We start from the raw sequence: 24056 nt of genomic DNA on the forward strand, positions 1-24056 counted from the left end.
GCCATGAGTGATCCTGTGCTTTTAGCACAAGAGGGGACTTCCCCTTTCCCACTGCTTTTCATGTCACTTCTGGAAAAAAATGGGTCTTTGGTTTCATTGTATTCTTTACATTTTTTAAAAGATGTTTTTAATACATTAATAAAGAGGCGTTCTGCTAGGAAAGCAGAAGAAGGGTCCTGACCTGTTAGTGTTCCTTGTTTGCTAATAAAACTCTGCAGGTCAGTGTGATGCTGCTAGTTCAGAAATCAACAGTATGCCAAGCAAGAGTTTACTGGATGGAATCAAGGCACTAGGATGAACTCAAGGCATAACAATATGAATTCAAATGAAAATTTAAAAAAAAAAAAAAAAAAAAGTTAGTCTTTCTTGTACACATCTAAGGCCACATGATTGTTAAAAATATAATGGATCAGTTTCTTACACTTTGTTCATCATATAAACCACCAAATTGTGGGTATAGATTGCCATGGTTCCAATCAGGAAAAGTGCTGAGACAGGGTCAGACCCTTTCAGTTTGTATTCATTAACTCAGGCTTCAATAGGACAGCCTCATGGCAGAGATTCTACGTCTGCAGTGCAGAGTTAATGTCATGGAAAAAGATGTAAATTATCTGCTGTGCAAAGACATTTAACTGATAGATGCAAATGAAGCAGAATCATCCTCCGACTCTGCCTTCTTTCCCACTGCTGAGTGCTAGTATTACCATTAGATGTCTAAGGCAACATCAGCCATTTTAAAAAGTGCAACTAGTATGTAAAGTTTTAGTCTATGTTTCACTTCAACCTATCCTGAACTGAAAAAGAAAACAAAGAGGTGTCACCTCACAAAAGCAGCTTCTCTTGACCCCTAAAGAAAAGCTACAGTACAGAATACAACACTACCTGTTCTACTCCAATGTAGAAACCTCTAGTCACTAGAGGAAGCACTTGTCCCCACACCCAGATATCCTTTGGCTCCCAAGACTGCTAGTTAGCACTTTGATCCTGTTTAACAGCTATAGGTTAGTCTAAAAGCAACAACCAATTATAGAAAGGCCTTATAAACACCTGTAAATTCTAATGGCTTCAGATGAGTTAGGTATTCTACAAGGTGGAAATCTCCATCTCTCCTGGTCTGCCCTTGCTTACTGCCCCTTCTTACCTCTGCAGACTTTCTATAGCCCAGTCTCAAGTTCAGGTTTTTAAAGATTTTGTGAAATCTGCCAAGCACTTCACTATCCAAGCTGTGAAAGCTAGCTTGGATAGGGAGAGGAAGGAATGGTGGAGACAGGCAGCACCCCACAAGGAAAGGGAGTGTGGGCTGCACTCTAGCCCTCCCAATGTGCAAAAACATTTTCCCCTAGGAAATTCAGAGGGAACACAAGCTATTCCAGCTGCCTTATCTAAGAACTTCTGTATCTTAGATGACTGGCACAGCTCATGCTTTTAGCTCTGGCACATTGACCAACAAACAGGTCTGTCATCACATCAGCACTGCTCAGTGTACTAATTAGTATGTTCACATTGTCAATGTGTCTTATTGCCTAATTATTTCATAACTGAGGGCTATGTACTGCGCCAGATGCAAGTGCACAGCCCACACAGACTTCAAGGGCTCCCTTCATGCACAGGTCTGCTGGAATCTACGTTTTTCATAACCCACGCACTTCAATCCCTTAGTTTCAATAAGTTATTTTAGTTTTTACTCATAGCCAGTACTGGATACATGTGCTTCAGCTATCGATAGGCTTCACACAGCCACATGACAGCGCCCCGCCGTGTGATAAGGACTACACCAGAAGGTGCTAATGGGAGAGGACTGGGGATAAAGCTCTCTTAACTCCCCAGGTAAAAGCACCACCAGACAGTTACAGTGGCAAGTAAAATATTCTGACAGATGCTTGATCTAAGCTGACAGTGGCCCTCCAATGGTGTTCACAGTCTTAGTGAATTAATGGCAAGAAAAACAGTATCTGCTTGATTAGCTCCATGTTCAAGTAAGGCCTGAATGACAGTTTTAATAGTTTGATATCAAACCACCTGTCAGAACAACAGCCTGGTTCCCCCAGATTCCCATCATATGTGAGAAACATGGTACAGTAAATAACCCTAGGTTGGTACTCTGTTAGACTGTATCATTATATATTACAGCAGTAACTCTAATCAGAACAAATCCCTATTCAGATTTATTGCCCTAAGTAAAGGGGTAACCACTTCCTCTTCTTCAACAAAAATAAAAATAAAAATAAAAAACAAATACAGCAACACATCAGGGCAGAAGTGCAGAGAAAAGAACACTCAGCATGACCGTAAACATACCACAATTGAAAATCTAATACCACTAAAATCCATGGCTACAGGGTTCAATGGGACCAAAACATAACTCCACATGTCTGGTTTTGTGTTGCTTGGTGAAATTAACAGAACAAACACTGGTCATCAGTCCTCCCATTCATGAGGAAATCCTAAGTTGTGGCAGGCCAAGAAAAGGGAATAAGTTATTAAATTGGGATCAGAAGTGGGAGGAAGTCAAAGTATAAAGTGATCCAATAATCTGGCCTATTCAATTAGGAAAAAATTCCTAGGAAACTGTTTTAACTGACAGAACACAGAGCAAAACTGGATGCAAAAACATTCAAATGGAATGATGCTCCCTCCCCATTTATATTCCACATGTTATGCCTAATGTAAAGTCTTACATTTCCCACTGAATATATCCTATAAATATAATGATAATAGTAATAATAATAATTAAAAATATATATATTTGAATATATTGTAAAAACCTATCCTAAAAAATAGAACCCCTCCTCTTCAGAGAAGATACTGAAATTCCTATGGTGGCTACGACTTAGGATTTCTTACAGAAAAAAAAATGCTAATTTAATCACTAAGGGTGGAACTAATCTGTCCTGAAGTATCTGTCTAGCCATGTGGAAGTTAGGTACCTGTTCTAACTACGTGTAGACTCTACTAAAGGGAGGTGTTCTAAGGCTTCAGTGGGATAATTCTTCCCATCCTAAAATAATGATCTATAAGGAATGGCAACTCTGGAGGACAATTCAGCCCATTGACTTTACATTATTTGCAGGAAAGAGAGCCCAGATGACTAACTTGTATCCTCTAATTAGATAAGATTATATGAGAAGTATCTCATCCCAAGTCTTTGAGTTTATAGCATAGAGGATCCAGGTTCTTTCCCCTTAAACTTCTTTTAGAAATTATTTTCTAAGTAAATGTTGAAGTGGCTAACATCATTAACTCTTGGATTCAAGTATCTCATAGATCCAAGTAAGATCTTGAAACTGAGGATCACATCTAAGAAAAACAGCTCCAATACTATTAAGCTGCTACTAGTTTCTTTTGGAACAGCACCTTATAAATGTTCTGGCTCATAAACTACTGGCACTCAACACCTTTTGCGTCTTATGCTTTATCATAACGTGGATATTTCTAATTTATCTGTGGTTGTTCAGTACGAAATTCTCAACACCACTTGGGGGTATCCTCAAAAATTTCTTGGTTATCTAATAGCACTCAGTTCAGAAAACAGGGTTATGTGTAGAAGTCAGCAAGAGACTTTCCAATTTAAAAAGGTCATCCTTGTTAATTAATTTAGACTATTAGTCATGCGCCTTAAGCAGCTATTAAACTTTTGGTTGATAGCTTTTCAATACTGCTCATTTAGTGCTTCCTTCCTGAACACAAGTATCTTCTCTATTCTAAGGCAACAAATGTTACAGACAGATCTCTTTAGAAAGTACAATGTTAATGGCAGGAAAGACAATGAGTGATACAGATGTATAGTTAAAAGCTTATTAATTTTGCAGTAGTCAACAGTCCTGGATGTGTACCTCAAAATTTAGCCCCAGTTGTCTCTTTCTAACCATTGATGTAAGTGGTATTGCTTTGCTGACACATTCAAAATTTGACTTCAGTGTTCACGTCTGGTTTTGTGCCATTGGAACCTGGACTTACTTCCATAAAACTGGTCTTCCTTCCATAAAACCCCAGACACACAAAAAAAATCACATAACATATGAGCTATACTAAGCATCTCACAGATATAGTGAGATGGAAACCAAGCTTATTCTGCTTGCTGCTGTATTGTCTAATAGGGCATGCCTGCCATGATTTCCAGCAGGGTGTGACTATATCTTATGAAAGTATGCCCAAACATGCAGACTGTGAGCAATGTAGCACTGAAGCTACAGATCTTGGTGCAAACTGCAAAGCCTGCCTGAGAAGCAAATTCAGAAAGCAAATGTGCTGAATTCTATTTTGCTACTGAATCTACACTAGTAGTAGTATTTGACTGGAGTTAATTAAGTCTAATTTGAGTATTTTTAGGTAATATGATTAAGGTGATTGCCATATGAATATCTTCATTGTAATACATAGTACTTTCTTGTGATTGACAGAACTAAAGAAAGGTAATGTCATGGGAGAATATGGACAGAGTGAAGTCAGGTGGCGTCCTTAAGTTACTCCTAAAAATGGCATTCACATACTAATAAAAACTGCCTGGCGTGAACTATATTGTATGGGTACAGGAACAGATCATTTCTAAACTTCAGTCTTGACATACTTCAGTAGCATTGGTTACGCCAGCCCAACATACCTCACTTTCCTTTATCAGAACAGTAGCTGATAGTTCCTGTCAACTTCGCAAATTCACTCTCCCACTTCTGCAATCTGAAAAACAACAATAACTCAAAAGTTAGTAAAAGCAAATGTGGCAATAGTATTAATGACAAATATTTACCTCCTTATTAACTCACTTTAAGGGCTATGGAAGAGCAGCAGTATCTAAAGAGTTATTTTTCTAAAAGTTCCATTTTCAGAAATCTTTTTTGTCTGCTGACAGCTAGAGTTCCCCTCACACCTCTGCACTGCAGATTGTGTAAGTCACTTGGAAAATGACATCAGATCTTCACCATAAAATAGTTGCAGCATCAAGCAATAGCTGACTACTGCATCCACATATACACATGAGGTCTTAGTTATACTGCTGTTGCTATAGTCCTCCAAATTTCTTACTTCTACACAGAATCTTCTGATACAGTTAATATCAATTTACAGAGGCTTCAGGTCAAGCCAGGGACTGAAAGAGAAAAACATAATGCAGTTGCAAACACACAGTCAATTCAAAAATGCAACTTTTGAGGCTCTTTTGCTTCTTGATTCTTTTGTTAAATCTTTCAAATGACTCAGAAAGTCATAACCACTAATACTGTCTTCAGACTCTACAGTTGAAATGCTAAAATTCCATATTTGAAAAACAAACCATGGAAAAGTAAAATTGAAAACATTCTTAAAAGGTTGATTAAAAAACTGTTTCAACACAGAGTTTACATAAAGAGCTCAGAATGAAAAGCAAGTAGAAAAGACAGGAAGACCGCTAACAACCAGAAATTCATGTTACATCATGTTTTGATTTAACAATAAGTTGGCTAACTCTAGCACATACAAATCTGAAGTTTCCAAGTTTTAAGATTTGAAAAAGTCACACACTTTCCTCAGTCCTGTCATGAAATACCCTTTTAATTTATGCCCTGCTTCATAGAAGTAAGTTGAAAATACATTCTCATGTGTATATCCAATGCTACTCTGTTGATAAAGGAACCGAGAAAGAGCAAGCAGAAGTATGTCAAATTCCTCCGTCTGGCAGAAGAGAGGAGTTCAAACAGGCATGTAGCAAACCCAGTATTCTAAGCACCAGTGAGACTTTGACCTGGTTACTGGATTCTCAAGGGTATGGCACACCCTTAGGTGAATCCTATATAGTGAAAACATTGTGTTTAATGTCTAAACATACAGTTCTAATGTTTAGGTCTTGAAACTAGATGCAAACTTTTCATACAAGGGAGCTCAAATCAGGTTGCTCATACTTAGATACTGTTTTCAAAATGCACATAGCAAAGTCCCTGAAAGTCTATTATACCATCTGCTTGTAGTATTGCCACAAGAACTCAGTAGGACATCAGGGAAGAGAAGACTTTATACGGTCATTAAGGTTACAAAATTGCTTCTATTGCCATAGCCCTAATTCCTACTGACTTCTGCTTTGAACTGGAACAAGTTCAAAGCTCCTAAAAATCAGCTGCAATAAGTGACTACATTCAACTCCCCCTCTGAAAACTGTTGAGGTAATCTAACAGCAGATGAGCAAATAACATCATTTCAAAATACATACTGGGTATTTGTAAATTATTTTGTTACTTTAAGTCCTGAATGGCAATGGAAAGAAAACAAAACAACAGATATTGATACTACCAATCATTCAAAACCAATGAACTTAACCAAAAATTCCAAGACTGTTTGAGAATTTGAGAGTTTTGTAAAATATATTTATGGCTTTGTTTCTTTCTGCTTCAATTTTTCAGGTTTGCAATTTCTGCAAATACAAGTGTTTGAAACTTTCTATCTTAAATACAGGATCTAACATCTAGCAGTTAATACTCACTTGTAAAATCTGAAATCCACTGAACATGGGGTACAGTAATGTTGGTGGTCACACAGACTCAAATTAAATAAATTCAACAGGTACGTCTTGTACAGAAAACTTAAGTGGGATCTGTTCCTTCCTTTTCTGCTGTAGCTGCCTCTCATGCCCTACCCATCCCATTTATCTGGTTTCCCATATCTCTATCCTACAGCACAAGGTAAATAGATCCCAACAGCTTGATTCTTAGATACTTACTTTCATTCACTTAGCCCATTGTTTCCAAAAACTAAGAAATGAAGAGCTATCAGCGCTTCTCTAAGAAAATAGAATAAAACAGAGAAGATGTCTTGAGAAAGTGAAATCCAATACGTCAGAAATTAGGCAGGTCACAGTGTAGCTGTTCAAATCCTGGAAACAGATAATCTGCCAGTAGCATCTTCTCCAAAAATACCTACTGTGCATCTGACTGTGTGAAGTCTACTTTCCTAACACTGAAAGACTCAACTCAGGAATACAGGTTAAAATACCGAAGACCTTAGGATAAATTTGACACTTTATTCTGGAGCAATCACTACACAATGAAGAACTGTTAACCAGGACAAACAGCTTTCAAATAGCACATCTCTGTGCATTCCCTGCTCCATTTCCAGTCCCTCTGAGAAAACCAGGGGCAAAAAGCTGGTAAGACTAAACCAGTTCCCCCAGGCAATGCAAGTTCTCTCATGGCCTGCTGCCACTAAAATAAAAGGCAACCCATTACAACCAGCTTTAGTCAGCTGCCGCACACATAGTTAGAGCTGAAAGAGTCATCTCAGGCCTCCTTTAGAATGAATGGAGAAAACAGGCATTTAGGGACTGATTCATCTGGTTTATTTTAGTGACATTAGGATGAGATAAATTGTTCTGCAAAATGAAAAAATAAAAAATAATAATAAAAAAAAAAAAAGCCCCAGAAATGCCTATTTTCCTCCATACACAATAAATGAAGACCAGACAAGGAATTGCCTGCATTTGTTAAGATGAACTCCACCCAGAAAAGCCTGTGGCATACATTCACCCCTCTCAGAGACCTTTTGTTGTAGCTGTTAAAGTTTCTGTAGCATCCAGAATACTGGGCAACCAGGTTCCCTCCACACTACATGGACGGGGGAGTCACGGACACCCGAAGATATTCTAGGACTTGGAAGTTACCAGATCCTACTGGGTGGACTGACATGGATTTGGGTATGACTTACGATGTGGAATAGTCTATGTGGTAAATGGAAAAGAAACAGACCAGAGAAGCCATCTTTCCTAAATCGGTGAGATAAACTCCCTCCCATTGCGAGTCTTATAACAGCAAGAAGCAGCATAGCTGCCCAAGGAAGGTCAAGGAATTGTTTTATCTGCACAGAAAACTGAGTTAGCCAGGCACACAGCCTATCCACACAGCAGTCAGGACACTTCTGAATGAGCTTTAAAACTCCAAGCCTACCAAGTATTTTTCCTGCTGGACAATCATATGTTTTCATGTGTCCCTGGATTTAGCTCTGACAATGCTCTAACAAGTGCAGAATGAATAGTTAATGCTTTTGGCTTCGAGACAAGCACTGCGGAGCACTACAGACACAGTTACTGCTACATATATTTTGTCAATACAATCTGAAGCCATGAAGTATACTGCCAACAGAAGCAGACAAATGTGAATGCATTCTGCCAAAAGAACTCACTAGCTGCACTGTGCCAACAGACTGCCAGCTACATATCCTCATGCAGGAAAGGTCTTGGATTTCCACTGTCTTTCATATTTCCTGCCAGGTTCCTGTATTAACTGGATGGATTAATACTTTACAGTCAAGAAGTTGACACTGGTTATCTTCACAACTGGTTTTAGTCACTACTCAAAACTAGACAACATCAATTTACGCCATTATCTGTACTGAACAATGTAAATACAAGGCTGTAAATATCTGGGAGTGCTTAATGAAATTATGTTAAACTCCATAAATGTGGACTTAACTGAGGAGTCTGTGAGGTTTCATATGCTTATACTACAGGCTTAGGATACTAGTCCAGCCGGTACACCCAGCAAACACCATGCTGAAATAGCTTTATAGGTTGTGCATCAGTACAAATCAAAAGGACAGATATACCAGAAAAGGTAAACTGTTGCCTATGTTTCAGACTAGGATTTTGCTTTTTGCAGTCCCACCAATTAAACTATCTTGCTGGAAAACTAACTGGTTATTCAGGGTATTTGAGTGTTCTTTGAAAAGATTGTAGTTCTCTGCTGTTCACTGATCCAGTGGATAAAGAATTTTGTGGGAATGTACTGATTCTGATTTATTTTTTTTTACTTTTTTTTTTTTTTTTTTTGGAGAGTTTGAAAATCCCTCCAAAGAAAAAGTAAGATTAGCCTAAACACAATCCAGTGCTGAACCACAGAGAAGATTAAGAAGAGATATCTCATTTGCTATTTTCCTTCAGTTTATGAAAATGCCATGAGGTCTTCAGCCTTTCAGACTCTTTCCTTCTCTTCCTCTCCTCCAAAGAGCACCTGGCTCAGAATGGTTTACTTCGATCACAACATATCCCATGACTATTATCTTACTGTGTGATACCCTTCCCTAGGATGCAGGAGATCTAGACTGAAGCTGAGTGCAGACTAGTTCATACCACTACCTTGACACTGTCTCCTTTATCCACTGTGTGTACCCTACTCATCAAAGTTGTCTTGGAGCCAAGCTGCCTGGTTTGCACTGGGGATTCTCAAATGATCATTAAAAGCTCTTTCTGATGAAATGGTTACTGAAATCTGCACATTCCTATGAAGTTTTATAGTTTTCATGCACCAGCACCAAATGAAATGTTCTTGCACATTATCTTCACTCCCCCTAAGGAGAGGATGAGAAAGGAAGTACAGGACAAATATGTAGGCAGATTAGCCAACAGACTACAGGAGGGCACTCAAATACTGTGATGATTTCTATATACTAAAATGTGGGCTCTGTTGAAATAACAGAAGAGCCAGTGCCAGCCATAAAGTAGCAACTGATTATTTATGCAAAGAGAAATAAGAAACTAATCAATTACAGATACCATTTATTTTGCCTATACTAGGACACAATCAAACATGCAAAAATTCCCATGACGCCTACCAGAAAAAAAAGCAATGTATTGTAACAATATCATACCTATTGTAGTGATGTCATATAGAAGTTGATCTTGCAAGTCACACAAGCAAAAGTAATCATTTATTCTCCATGGTAAACACTACACAGTGTTTACAGTTAGTATTAATACTGATGTATGAGAACTATTGTCATCCTGTAAAATTGATACTGCACAGACATACTGAATACTGAAATTTTTCCATCTGACTGAGTTACAGTTAATGGGTCCCACTGCAATGAACTCCACTTAGACATTCTCTGTTCAGGATCGCACAGCCAGGAAAGCTCTCCCTTTTCCAGATCTGTTCTGAATTAGATCCCATCAGTGAGTAAATCAAGTTGATCAAGACTATTAGGTAAAAATAAATAAATAAATAAATAAATAAATAAAATAAAATAAACATGAAAGCAGCTGATGACTTAGACAAACTACAGTCTACTACCTCTATGGTGGCAAGATGTTTCAGGAACTTTCATAATGTGGTAGGAGAAATTCTGCTTACCTTAGGAAAAAATCTAAAAGAACACTATTTCCAGGATGCACTGGCTAAGGAAGTCTCACAGCTAAAAATTACTCGGATTTCCTGCAGTAGCAACCTTGGCAAAAACTAGGGTGAACCTAATGATTGTCTTGAAGCCATTCAGTAATTGTTGAAGAAACATGAGGCGTCTGTCCACCACTAAACTGCCTAGAAAGAGCTCGTTTAGACATTTAAATTCCAAAGATTATATATACTTTGTAGCTTTGAAAGATGAAGAAATCCCTTGAAAATCTATGCTATTTTTTGAAGAGATAATTCAATTGTAATAAAGATATTTACCAAATACCATTTGCTTTCTGCAGGTCTTATTTTTTTTAGAGGCATCAGCATAAAAAACTAAACTATTTTTATGTTTCTCTCCAAGTTTGTTCTGCAGCAAACTAGCATTTTGAAGAGAGCCTTCTATTTCTATTATTCAATATCCTTCTTTTACATGTTTGTACATATTATTTGGTAACCATTTGCAAAGCCCCTAGGTAATTAGAAAATAAGGTTAGGCAAATGTTATACTTAAAATGTAAATTGAATCACATTTAGCATTTAAAGCCTTTCAGAAAACCTCTTTAGCCACCTCATTTTACAAGATAATTAGAATTTTGCTTTTGACTTTAATGCTTACAGGATTGGCTCATCTTGACATATTTTAAGACACCCATATTTTAGTGGATCTGTTGCAGATGCACACACACTCACTAATGCTTGTATCTTCACTGAAATATTTTTTCTTAAAAAAGCACTTACCACACAGTCATATGGATCATGTAAAAATACCATCAAAGTAACAGTTAAAGCTAGCCCTGTGACTCTTCAAATCATTGAGCTTTGGTGTAGTTCTGGCCAGAAACATTCAAGTTTCATGTTGTTTAGATCAACAGAGATAGATATTCTTCCCACCTCCTTATTCTTCTCACTTTAGTACCATTGTGTTAAAGTAAAAGGAGGTATTTCTGATCTCCACCTACGACACGGAGAATCTTGTTTACAGCCCTGCTAAATTTCAGTACTCCAAAAGATATTTTCAAATGATAAATAATGTAACTGTGCTTTTGCCTCAGAGAAGCAGTTTTCCCATTATGGCATTATTAAATTCCAAATTCAAAATGTAGGATAGATGAGGATATTGTGGAAGACTTCTTGGGGGTAATGTTACTGTAAAGCTCCACCTCCTCTGAAATATTATTTAGAGCACTTCCTAAGCAGGTGCATGTTAAGATGAGATTGAGACAACTAGTGTGGTATTTGTTCCGCATGCTTTTTGGCCTGGGGGTGGGCATATAGTGATGGCTTGGTGAATGATTCCTTGCTGAATAGTACACACAGAAACTGCAAGTTCTATTAGCATTGTCTTGAACAGACATCTCGTTAGCTGAACTTTTTAATGGGTTATTCTGTGAGTACAGTCTGCAAGCTTTCTCAGAGCCTACAGGCTTCCTCTTTTGTTCTAGTTTCTTTGTAAGGGAATAGGCATGTTATAATACATATCTGCATTTCTGTCAACTGAAAGCTTGTTTAGGCCTCAAGACATCAAGCTCCGGATGACATAATTTGAGCATGTGAACAGCCGAACTGAATTTGTAAGCAATTTCTTTCTCTTCTTAGAAACAATGTCTTAGACTGGTTTTTCTTCCAAAATTGCATACTTCGGTAGAAGGACCTATTTTTACTAACTTAATCATTTGAGAAACTGTTCTTCCCAAAATGTAATGGAGTAAGTCTGAAACATTACTCAAATGATACAGAAAGCCTCTGTTTTAAAATGGCATACTGCATACAGCTGTGCTTTAATTTTGCTTTGGGAAGATGAACAGAGTTGTTAACACCTGTTCACGCCTTGTAGTATGGCATCTGAAACTGGCAGCACTAGGTTAAATTTAATTCTGTCAAAACTATCTAGCATAATTGGAGTTGCTACACAATACTATCTGTGTGCTTATTCTTTCCAAGCTAAAACTCTGAAATCTTCATAAGGTCAAAATATTTGTATTCCATAAAGGTTGGAAGAAAAGATACAGTTTCAAATCAGAAAATGGCATACTTATTCTACGGTGTAAATGAGCTCCCTGTGACTACTTTGTCTCAGGGACTCTATGAGGAGATGATTTACTAGAAGGTTTTACTCGAAGTGCCTTTTCAAAGCAACGAAAAATAGCTGCGAGACTCCTTAGGGATCTGCAAATTTTGTACCACCACTTAGGTCTTTAATCCACATTTCACGTTTTCCAGAACAAGACAGATCTGTGTTTCTTTTTTGCTGTTACCCAGACTCTTAACCATGGGACAGTTGCTTCTCCCCTCAAGAGCCAAGCTTTATTTTGCTTTTTAATTAAAAAGTTTTGGCAAAATTTAAAAAGTTCGGATCTTGTACTAACATTGACCCACATCATTTCTAACACCATTTTCTAAAACGATGAAATATGTTTATTGTAGAATAATTACAATCTCTTTAATTAATGTACTGTTTTCTCAGTGTTTTCTTATGATACCATCATTAATGCTTTTTTTGTACAGGCATAAATGTATGCTTAAACACTTAAATCTAGAAATCTGACTTTAGTGTCATCAGTAGATCACAGTTAAGACAAAAGTACACTCGTATTCTGTCTGTTTCTGAACTGTCTGCAGAATCAAATATTACCCTGCACTATTGTTTTAGTTCCTCTGACTTAACTACAAGCATTCCCTCTAATCAAGTGATTTCTTAGAATCACAGAATTTGAATTTGGGTTGAAAGGGACCTTAAAGACCATCTAATTCCAACCCTGCTGCCATGTGCAGGGACACCTCCCATCAGACCAGGTTGTCCAAGGCCCCGTCCAGCCTGGCCTTGAGCACTTCCAGGGATGGGGCAGCCACAGCTTCTCTAGGCAACCTGTACCAGTGCCTCACCACCCTCATAGTAATGAATTTCCTCCCAGTATTTAATCTAAACCTACCCTCTTTTAGTTTAAAACTGTTACGCCTTGCCCTTTCACTCCACTCCCTGACAAAGAGTTCCTCACCGTATTTCCTGCAGGCCCCCTTTAAGCACTGGCAGGCTGCTGTAAGGTCTCTTCGGAGTCCTCTCTTCTCCAGGCTGAACAACCCCAACTCCTTCAGCCTGTTTTCACAGGAGTGGTGCTCAAGCTCTCTGATCATCCTCATGGCCCTCCTCTGGACTCATTCTAACAGCTCCATGTCCTTCTTGTGTTGGGGGCCCAGAGCTCTCCAGGTGGGGTTTCATGAGAGCTGAGTAGAAGGGGAGAATCACCTCCCTCACCCTGCTGCACCTGCTTATTTTGATGCAGCCCAGGATACGGTTGGCTTTCTGGGCTGCAGGCACACATTGATGGCTCCCATTGAGCTTCACATCAACCAATACCACCAGGTCCTTCTCCTCAGGGCTGCTCTCAACTCTGCTGCTCTCTCTCTGCCATTCTACACCCAGCCTCTTTCTTTGCTTGGGATTGCCCCAACCCAGTTGCAGGACCTTGCACTTGGCCTTGTTGAACCTCATGAGGTTTGCACAGGCCCACCTCTCAAGCCTGTCAAGATTCCTCTGGATAGCGTCCCTTCCCTCCAGCATGTCAACAGGCAGTTGGAGGCAAGTTGGAGGTTGTAAAGAGCAGCACAAAGTCCAGTTGGAGGCAAGTCACTTGTGGTAGTTGGAGGCAAGTCACTTGTGGTGTACCTCAGGGGGGTTAATACTGGGGCCAGACCCATCCAAGACTCTCATTAACAATCTGTACAATGGGACAGAGTGTACACTCAGCAAATTCACAGTTATTACAAAATTCTGTGGCATGGCTAATACAGCAGAAGAGTGAACAGCCCCGTTCAGAGGGACCCACAGAGGCTGGAGACATGGGAAGAGAAAAACTTCATGAAGTGCAACAAAGGAAAATGCCAAGTACTGCACCTGGGTACAAATAACCCCTTGCACCAGTACAGGCTGGCAGCTGACTGGCTGGAAAGCAGTTTGGCAGAGAAGGACCTTGGGGTCCTTCCAACCAACCACACATTGACCATGTGCCAGTAACGCACCCTCACAGTAAAGAAGGTCAACGGCCTCCTGGACTGCACTGGAAAGAGCATTGCCAGCACATCGAGGGAGGTGATTCCTCCATTCTGCTATGCACTGATGAGACAGCTGGAGAGCTGGGTCTAGTTCTGGGCTCACCAGTACAAGATAAAGTCTTACTGGAGTAGGTCCAGTGAAGTGCCACTAAAATGAATAAAGGATTGAAGCATCTCTCTCAGCCTCTCCTGAGAGAGAAAGTCTGAGAGAGATGGGACTCTTCAGCCTGGAGAAGAAAAGGCTCAGGGGGATCATATCAATGTGTGTAAATATTTGACAGGAAGGGAACAAAGAAGAGGAAGCCAGACTCTTCTCAGCAGTGTCCAGTGAGGGGCAATAGGCACAAACTGACACACACAAAACTCTATCTGAACACAAGAAACACTTTTTTTTTTTTTTTTTTTTTTACACTGAGGATAATCAAACAGTGAACTAGGTTATACAGAGAGCTGGTGGAGTCTCCATCCTTGGTCTTACTCAAGACATGACTGGATGCAGCCCTAAGCAACCTGTTTGAGCTGTCCCTGCTTAAACAGCCAGAGTGGACTAGATGGTCCACAGAGGTTCTGTTCAACCTCAACCATTCTGTGAATTGTAAAACTGTGATACAGGTAATATTTAAAATACTGTTTCTCATTGTAAGAGTTACAAGAAAATAGCATGGAGAAGAATCACCTCAATACTCAGGTTGTCTTCTTCTAGTGTTTTCTGCACTGCCTTCTGAAACTAGTCAGACCTAAATGAAGTTAGGGCTTTCATTCCCACACCTCCTACTTGAAGGTTAGGTAGTTAAAAACCTTGTTTTAATTTACTTCAGCCTGAATTTATTCATGACTAGCTCACACCCACATGTTTCTATCTCCACGCTGTTCTTCAGCCTAAGTATATTCTCCCTCCTATATATTTATAAATATGTAGGCTTATTTAGTGTATGAAAACAAAGCCTTTATGGGCTCCTATAATAAACCGTCCACTCATCTGATCATCCTCATAGCCCTTCCCTGCACCTGTTTGAGTTCATCCTTTGTGAATACAAAAGAGCAAAATGGTTGAAACATTATTCCTCAAGAAATTGACACTGCTGTCTTCCTCTGTATTCTGTCCATTATAAACATTTTCCTAACTCTTTGTAGGTAGCAGATCAGCTGATTACTCCTACCTGTCCAAATATCAGAAATTAATACAATAGAAGAACCAGGTCCTTACCTGCACTGTGTTTACAGTCCATACTAGTGCAGGTAGCAGGCTGGGTGGTAGATACAAGGCACCTTTCTGTATCCTTATCACAAGATTCAAACAATCCTCATCACAATTGGAGAGCTAAGGCATGCTGGTTGCAGCCGTTTCATTAAGATCTAGCTTCCAGGCAAAAATAAGTTAAAGTCTTTATTACTGTTTCATTTCCACCTATGCACATTGTCTGATGCTGCAGGCTGCTTTTCCTCAAGAAATATTCAGCAGCCTCTGTAAGATGCCCTAAGTAGTACAAAGATCTTAGCAATGGGAGGATCTGACTCAAGTTAGTCCAACACATACCAAACTACTCGGCAGAGAGTAAGTGGGTTTGGCTTTCTTTAAACGAACAGTAAACCTGCATTTTAATACTTGTAATGAGAGATTTTTCTAAACTTGTTATCTATCTGTACCTAGTTCTCCATGAATTTTCAAAAGTTGTTGAAGTGACTTAGGCTTGTAAGACACTTACGAAAATGAGACCTCACAATTTAAAATTTCCACTGTAAATAAGTTTCTAAATTAAAAAAGACATTGAAATAGAGATTCAACAGTAGACAGAGTCATTGGATAAGCCAAAAATAGCCATTAACAAAACAAATATAACTCTACAGAGATGTAGCCCAGAATCTATTTAGGAGAACTTTGGAAGGTAGAAGGTGATGGAAGGAGGGGAAAAGCTAACACAGAGATCACTTATAACTTATGATGTAAATGAAATATGATTCCATGGCATCTTGAAGCTTGGGATATATTTGTTCATGAGATACAAGCTCATCATCTTCTATATAGAGTTAGGACAGCCTTGTTGTATTACATTTTTCTGCCCACCCTCCCTAGCCTCTTGAAGGAGAGCGAGTCGAGAGTTGTTAGAAAACAAGGTGGGAGAACTTACTCTCTTACCCTGATCAATCTACCAGCTGTTCTGTGCTCTTTACTCCTATTTTCAGTTACATTTTTTCAATGAGACTTTATTTCTCTACTAGCATTTTTCATGTCACTAGAGCCATTAATATGTGAAGGCCTATTTTAAAACCCCTATTGCTATCACTTCTCCTACCTTCCATTTATTGGAGAGAATATGTGATGTGAAGTATGCTGGGAGGTGATATTTTTTGTTTGAAAGTAATGAAGTCTACAGAACTGAAATAGGTTTAATAAATAATTCTCATTTTCTGTCTTTTCTAACCACAATTCCACCCGATGACTCAAATATTTTGCTATTTGGAGTGATCATTTTTATTCATAGGAAGGAAGCAAATTACAATCCAATATTAGGTAGACTTACTGTAGTTAATATTACAGCGTAATGATCCATTCACTGAAAACTTACCACTGATTCATTAGCAAATCTTATCGTCAGTATCTTCATATATGTACATTGCCACTTATTTTTCTAGTTCTCAGCAAAAAACCTTTGCCTCCTTTCTTATGTATGATTTTTCCTTAGTCCTCCATAAACATACAGTCACTGTAAAGAAAGGGACGCTTACCCTTTGCTTTAGATTATATTTTTAGCCTGTCAGTTATAAAGATATACTAAAGCAGTAGCTCCCTTTTACTTGATAATAAACATAGCCCAACAGCTGAAAAGATATATTTACAGTCTTCCACCAGAATCCTCCCAACCCCTTACTGCTAAGAAAAACAAGTGGGCCATTGCAGCATGTCCTAGAACTATTTTGGTACTGGGGGAAGTGCAAGTTCCAAAGCAGTGTGGAAAAATGCCCTGCCAGCTGCTCCCCTCTCATACAAACGAAGGCTTAAGTGTCTTCCCTGATCAACTAGTAGATGAAAGAACCTTCAGATAAATTGTTTCTGTATCATTAGTGTTGCATCCACAAAGATATTTAGATGTCTGAAGGCTCAAAGGTTGAAATAAGTTGCTGGAAGCTAATAAAGTACCACACCTCAGCTGACCTACAGAAATTGGCTGTGCAAGTCAACAAAAAAAATGCAATGTGACTCACAGCAGCTCAACCCCCTTCACTATGGAGTATGCTCACTCAAATTACTTGTGGCTGCCACATATTAAGAGTACAGAGTATACAGAGCTATTGAGGCACAGAAACTTGTTACCTCATACCAACTGGCTCTGGTCTGAGTAGTATTTGTATTTATAAATATAAATCTGCTTTCAAAGCTCTGGCACCTGAATAGTCATTGGTGCTTAAACTTTCACCAGTGAAGATAACTGAGAGCCAGAAGGTCTTCTAATCTGCTGCCAAGATCCTGGGTTAGCTGAGCATTTCTAGGTCCTATTTGATGCCTACAGCTACTTAAGATTCACAGTCTGTCATGCCTGTGCTTCATCTCCTGATAGCCAATAGACAGGCTCATAGTACAAGTGCCATACCAAGAAGATCAGGCTGAAGCACTGAGTATAATACACACACTTAGAAGCACATTCAAAGTAGAAAGTGGCACCATCCATCTTTTACGTAGCTGTGTAGAGGCTGAAGAAAGGGAGGAAGTAAGAGAATATTCAGCCAAGGGGATTCTTGGAAGCATGAGATCATCAGCATTTTAAAAGGCATTTATAATGAAGTCCATGTTTCTAAAGAAAAGTTTTAAAATGTGAACCTCCAGTGAGTCAAAACCTTGGAAAACAAACAAAAGTCAGGTGCATGAGGATTTTTTCTAAATCTCATGATTTCCTGGAACATGATTCATATATGTGGCACTAACAACAAGTGGGTTACACATGTTGCATTACTGTTGATTCCTGGGTAGAAGTAGCTGACACGCAACATGTTGAAATTAGATTAGTCTGGAGGTAAAATAAATAAATTAATTAATTAATAAAATAAATAAATAAATAAATAAAAATAATTGGAAAAAAAAAAAAAAAAAAAAACAATGAAAAGAGTTAGATGATCTATATGAACTACATATTTTCATAGCTTCTTGGTCAAGCTGAGAACAAATGCCAGTCAGAGATGGTCTGGCTGCTGATGCTGCATCCTTAGTGATAACCTGTCAAGAAAGCCCTAAGATCAAGCAAGTAGACCAAGATGAGATGCTGCATCCTTATTGATAACCTGTCAAGGAAGTCATAAGATCAGGCAAGTAGACCGAGATGACTGTGAGGTCATCTCTTCAGTCTTGACTATTTCTGCAAGTAAATAATTTTCATTAGTATTACTACCTCACCTTTCTTCAGAATGAGCTTCAGGCTACATACAAGTTGTAATCAGAGGTAGGACTGAAGCTAACAATGCAAAATCCCATTAGCTGTAAGTAGAACACAGCAGAGGCCTCAGTTATCAGATAGTACCAGGATCCTGCCCAGGTTTGTACAGCTGAAGCCAAATTCAGTGCTGTTGTAACTTCGCTGCTGTCACCTAGGTTAGTTGGACCAACATTTGCAAAGCAGTATCTATACACGTTGCCATCACACCTTTGAATGCAGTGTAGATACAGTCACAGGTAGCTGTCATCAATGCTCTGCACTCACATAGATACCAAAATGGGCAATTTGCCTTCTTGGTTATTTGAAACAATAAATTTTAGGAAGCGGGCGAGGTTTTATTAGAAACTATGAATCACAGTTGGAAGGACATTGCAAAGAGGTAAATGAGAAGACAAAACAGAGAAGCAGTGCAGGAATTAAATCTACATCAGTGTGAAAAAGGATTTCCAACAACAGATCCCAGATATTCACTGTGACACGTTTTGATTACCTAACCTAATGCTCTCATGAAATTACATGAACTGAAATTACACTGAAACTTGAGGGGAAGCAGATAAGTCACGAGAAACTTCTATTAGCCTGGCAACATGAATTTTCCATTTTGATGTACACAATAGTCTTGAACTTTTTCTGAAAGCAGTATATTATATCATAGCTATGGGTAATTTTACATTGCAGTGCAAGTATGTATTTAAGGTAAAGCATAGCGTAGTATATACACATAAAGCCATACCCAGAAATTGTCTTTAAATAAACAAAAAAAAAAAGGGGGGGGGGGGAAATAAAGAAACACCTTCGGTGATCCAAGCATCCAGGAGAGAATGGAGGCTAACAAAAAAGCACCTGAAATGTCTTAGAATTTCTGGAATCTTCATCCTCTATTCAATTTCAGCCCTGATGCTTTTATAAGCAATAATCAAAAGGCTATCCTGCAGATGCAGAGGGAAGAAGTTTCAGAATAGCAGTGCCACCTTCCTATCACCTATCCCTGAGCACACATCCCCACGAAGAATAGCACTATCAGAAGAGCCACTGCCTTTGTATTACCTTTCACACATCCAGATCAGTATACTAAATTTCTTTTAAATCTAGCCCTGGCTGTTCTCAAGGGTGGTGTTTGTGGTTTGTTTTTTTGTTTTTGTTTTTCTGCTAATACGTAAATTCCATCTTCAGTTTCCACTTTGAGGTAGAAGGCAAAAGCTGGGAGCTTGTGCTACAACTTCCATCTGCAGAACCCCTTGTGAGTCAGCACCACAAGAAATTCTTCCAGGCAAATTGCAGCCCAGAAGATACTGATGGCTACGTTTGCACAGTGTAGTGACAGTAGATATAAATACTGCCTGGGCATGTTTTGCATGTAATTTCAGTACACGTGAACTACGTGCATGCAGAAGATGGGACACATCTCAGAGAGGAAGATCTAGTGCCTGTCACCCCTCGTTTGCAACAGCTCTGGTTCTCGGTAGCCCTGCAGTAAAACCAGTTGGAATTTTTACATCACAGAACCCCCCAGCTACATCACTGATAGGGCTAATGTGTTTTTCCACCTTGCTAACTAGGTATGAATAATTAAACCAACATCAGCCAGGACTCCATCTCCAGTTCATGGCTGAAAAACATTGCTATAGTCCCCTTTACAAGTAAGATCATTGTGCTGTAATATGTATGGAAAATCAGTGGATAAAAATTGCATGTATGTTTGCTACGGTTTGTTAAAAAGAACTAGGGAAAGAATACAAAAACCTCTCATGACATAGCTACAAAATATGCTACCACACAAATTCAGGATTTAAGCTTTTTCTCTTTTTTTCTTTTTTCTTTTCTTTTCTTTTCTTTTCTTTTCTTTTCTTTTCTTTTCTTTTCTTTTCTTTTCTTTTCTTTTCTTTTCTTTTCTTTTCTTTTCTTTTCTTTTCTTTTCTTTTCTTTTTAATGGGAGAGAGGGGAACAGTTAGATTTAATGGCACACAACTGCACACAAAAATCAAATGAAAAATAAAAATAAAACCAATAAGCAAACATCTCTCCAAAACGTGCCTTTCTTAAAAATTAATGCATGCTATTGGTTACAGAGAGGATCTTTTTAAGTTAAAAAGTGAGAAACAACATACATCATACACCAAAACATCTGTGGCTGATGTAGGAATTAAAATATGGAAAGATGACACAGAAAGTAAGGAGTCTTTGCTCTGGGCTACTGTCAATGGAAAGCTCAACTTGACGGTCACAAAGAATGAGCTGTCGGCAAACTCATCGCTGATGGTGGTCCAAGGGCTGACTAGTGCCCTTCAGACAATGGGTAGCACCAACATGAGAATGGAAGTGGAACCCAAAACGTGCTGGTTGATCCCATCCATCTGCAGTTCCTCCCAATAACATTGTCATGCAGCCTAGCCAGAAGTGCAAGCCGGAGTGCAAGCTGTGAGTGCCCTTAGGCACCCAATTCCTATTGATTTCAGTGGGAATCAGGCTCCTGATTTGCAGGAGTTTGTCAGGCATCTGTCACTGGATTTTACTGTCTTTGCCTTCCAAGAGCAGGGAGAATCTTTTCTACTATACCGTTTCTGACTCAATACCTTGTCAAGAGAAAGGGGGAAAAAACAAGACGTGTGCTTCTTAGGCATGATTCATGTTCTTTTTGCAAGGAGATAACAACAGAAACAGCACAAAAAGATATATCATTATGTTTGGGTTTTAACTATATGTGACAGCACTGGTTAGTTACAACCACACTATCATAACTCTTCCAGAAACTCTGACAGCATAGCCCAATATTAAGGAAATTCCTAGTTCTCCTTCTCTTTCCTTTGGACATCTTTGAAAATTAGCCTTAAGGTTCCACATTTGGGTTATGTTTAACAGCTGTTTTATATGCAAAATGCATTAGGATAAACTTGGGTATAGCTACCACAGCCGTCAAGCAGTTTGTTCACATCAATTTATAATACCACAATGGAAGCTGCAGAACTGTATTTAAGGTGCCTCCCTTTAGAATTACGTTCTGTTAGTGTTCAGCTCCATTTGTGAAAGGATATGACTGAGGAAAAAGACAAATATCATGTGTTAGCTATTACCAAAATATACAAATATTACATCTTGTTCTGAAACCCTGCATTCTGTGCAAGTTTCTGTAAGAGTAAAAAGATCTAAAAAATATATCAATTACATTTATTGCCTTCTGGCTTTTTTTTTTTTTTTTTTTTTTTTTTTTTTTTTTGCCTGGCAACAGGACATCCTTGCTGGCATTATAAAAAAAAAAAAAAAAAAAAAAAAAAAAAAAAAAAAGTGCTAGAAATCATGAAGGTCAAAGAAAATGGAGAATGCTAGCACATGCTGACCCTTGTTCTACGGCATATTAACAGAAATACATTCCAATAACAGGTTTTAGTCTAAGAAACTCTGATTTGGAGCAGAAATTCTTCCTGTTATGGCAACAGAGAAAACTGTGCTAAATGATAAACAGTATTTATAAGACTTTTAGTCCTTAAAGTTTTACATGTTTTATGGACAAACAACCATAGACACCACTTATTTTTACATTCCACACTGTCATCACAGCTCTCTGGCAGTGACAGCTGACTGACAATTTATGTCCTTTTGTATAAATGAGACACAGCTACTGGTTGGACTACTCTGTTCCCAAGGGCAAAGAATCAGAAAAGTTCTTTCTTTCTACAAGGACTCAAGAAAGTAGGACTTAAAATGTCATCCAGTCCATTCCTCTACTTCAAGGCAGGACTGTAAGGTTTTATACCATATTTTGGCATTTTGACTCCGTATCTAAAACAGCCTGTATCTGGTAACTAGAAGACAGCAATGAAACCAAACCTTCCCCACCCCAGAAGAGCTTTCCACTCTGCAAGCTAATTATGGAAAAAGATATGACAAGAGATACTCCAGAACTTGCACTTGAATTGCATGGTTTGATATGGGGCAGGTTATTGTAATCTGCAGTGTTGTGCTTTTAAAGTGATGCTTTTAGTATGAAAATTGCCAAATGCGGGAATGTCTATGTCTGCAGGCTTTGCCATTGACCAACAGCAAAAATACTGTAAACAAATCAGAACAAGTAACAATGGTCTGAGAAAACAATACAGACAATACTTGTTTTGTTTTCTACAGAAATATTGTACAAAGTACAGATATCAGATATAACAACAGACATGTCTGTCTTGCAGGTAAGCAAATATTCTTTTGTCACTAATGAATAAGAGAAATTAATGTTGTTTTTCTACCACCCTCAAAAACTTGATGCTTCATGTTCTTCCTGAAGACAATGTACTTTTAAGCCTGTTTATGTACAATGCACAGAATGAATTTACTCCCTTTTGAATAGATTTGTTTTGTTGCTGCATCTCTACTGATGGCTTCTGTGTAACAAAACCCCCAAAGTGTATAAAAAAAAAAAAAATTTCAGAGGCATTCTTCTGTTCAGTCATCACTAGAACAAAATGTTGGCTCCTTCTTAAGGGGGAAATATCACAAATACCATAAGCAACAAAGTTCCCAAAATGGTAGCTGGCAGCAGTGATCTGAAAGCAGCAAACTGCCTTCACTGATGAAAAAAGCTATATCTCAATCCAGATGGATAAAGAAAATATAACTTTTACTAGCTGTGGCTGCACCATAAAAACATATTTTTTCTCTTTTTTTTCCCTTCATATCTACCTTTCCCTTTCACCATACCTTCCTTCCCTTTATGTTCCATTACTTTTCTTGATGCTCACTCTTATTTTGGTTTTCAGAAATTCTTTCTATAATTCCACTTGGCCTTACTTTTAGATCAGCCTAGAACTCACTGCCTACCTACTGTTCTCAAATTATTTTGATTAAAAAAAAAAAAAAAAAAAAAAAAAAAAAAAAGGTTAATTTACAACTATTTCAAGTCCTCTTTTGCACAGCAGCAGGAAATTTTAGTTCCTGCCACTGGAACAGCTGGGAAGGGACTTGTTAAAAGAAAGTTTGAAAATTTTGTTTTTTTTTTTTCAAAACAAAGCAAAAATTGATAGTTTTACTTAACCACTGAAAAATAATTGTTTAGAATTTATTCAAGCCAATCTGGCCAGGGTTACTGTTTGAAAAATACTTGAAATGTTTGAAATTTTTCCTCACTAGTAGAATCAGCATCATTGGTTAACATGAGTCTGCAAAACTACTTAAGTCAATTTGTAGCTCTCTTCTATGTAAGATTACCACTGAAGTCATAGAAATAATCCTACTAGATATGCCAGTGATCCTCCTCTTCTGCTGTTTCCATGAGTACTTGTAAAAAAAGAACTTTTTCAAAGGAGGTTATAAGAAGCCCTGAAGTAACAAATTCTACAGCGGTCTACTCATATGGGAATTTACTTTTTAATTACAGAGAATATTTATTTTTACATTGAATTTTCAGACTTGATTTCAGTTACTCTACGTTTCTTCATCTTCACCAATATAGCAAGACACATTACTGAAAACA

Source organism: Aythya ferina, assembly GCF_964211825.1.
Source record: "Aythya ferina genome assembly, chromosome: 1".
Lineage (NCBI taxonomy): Eukaryota > Metazoa > Chordata > Aves > Anseriformes > Anatidae > Aythya > Aythya ferina.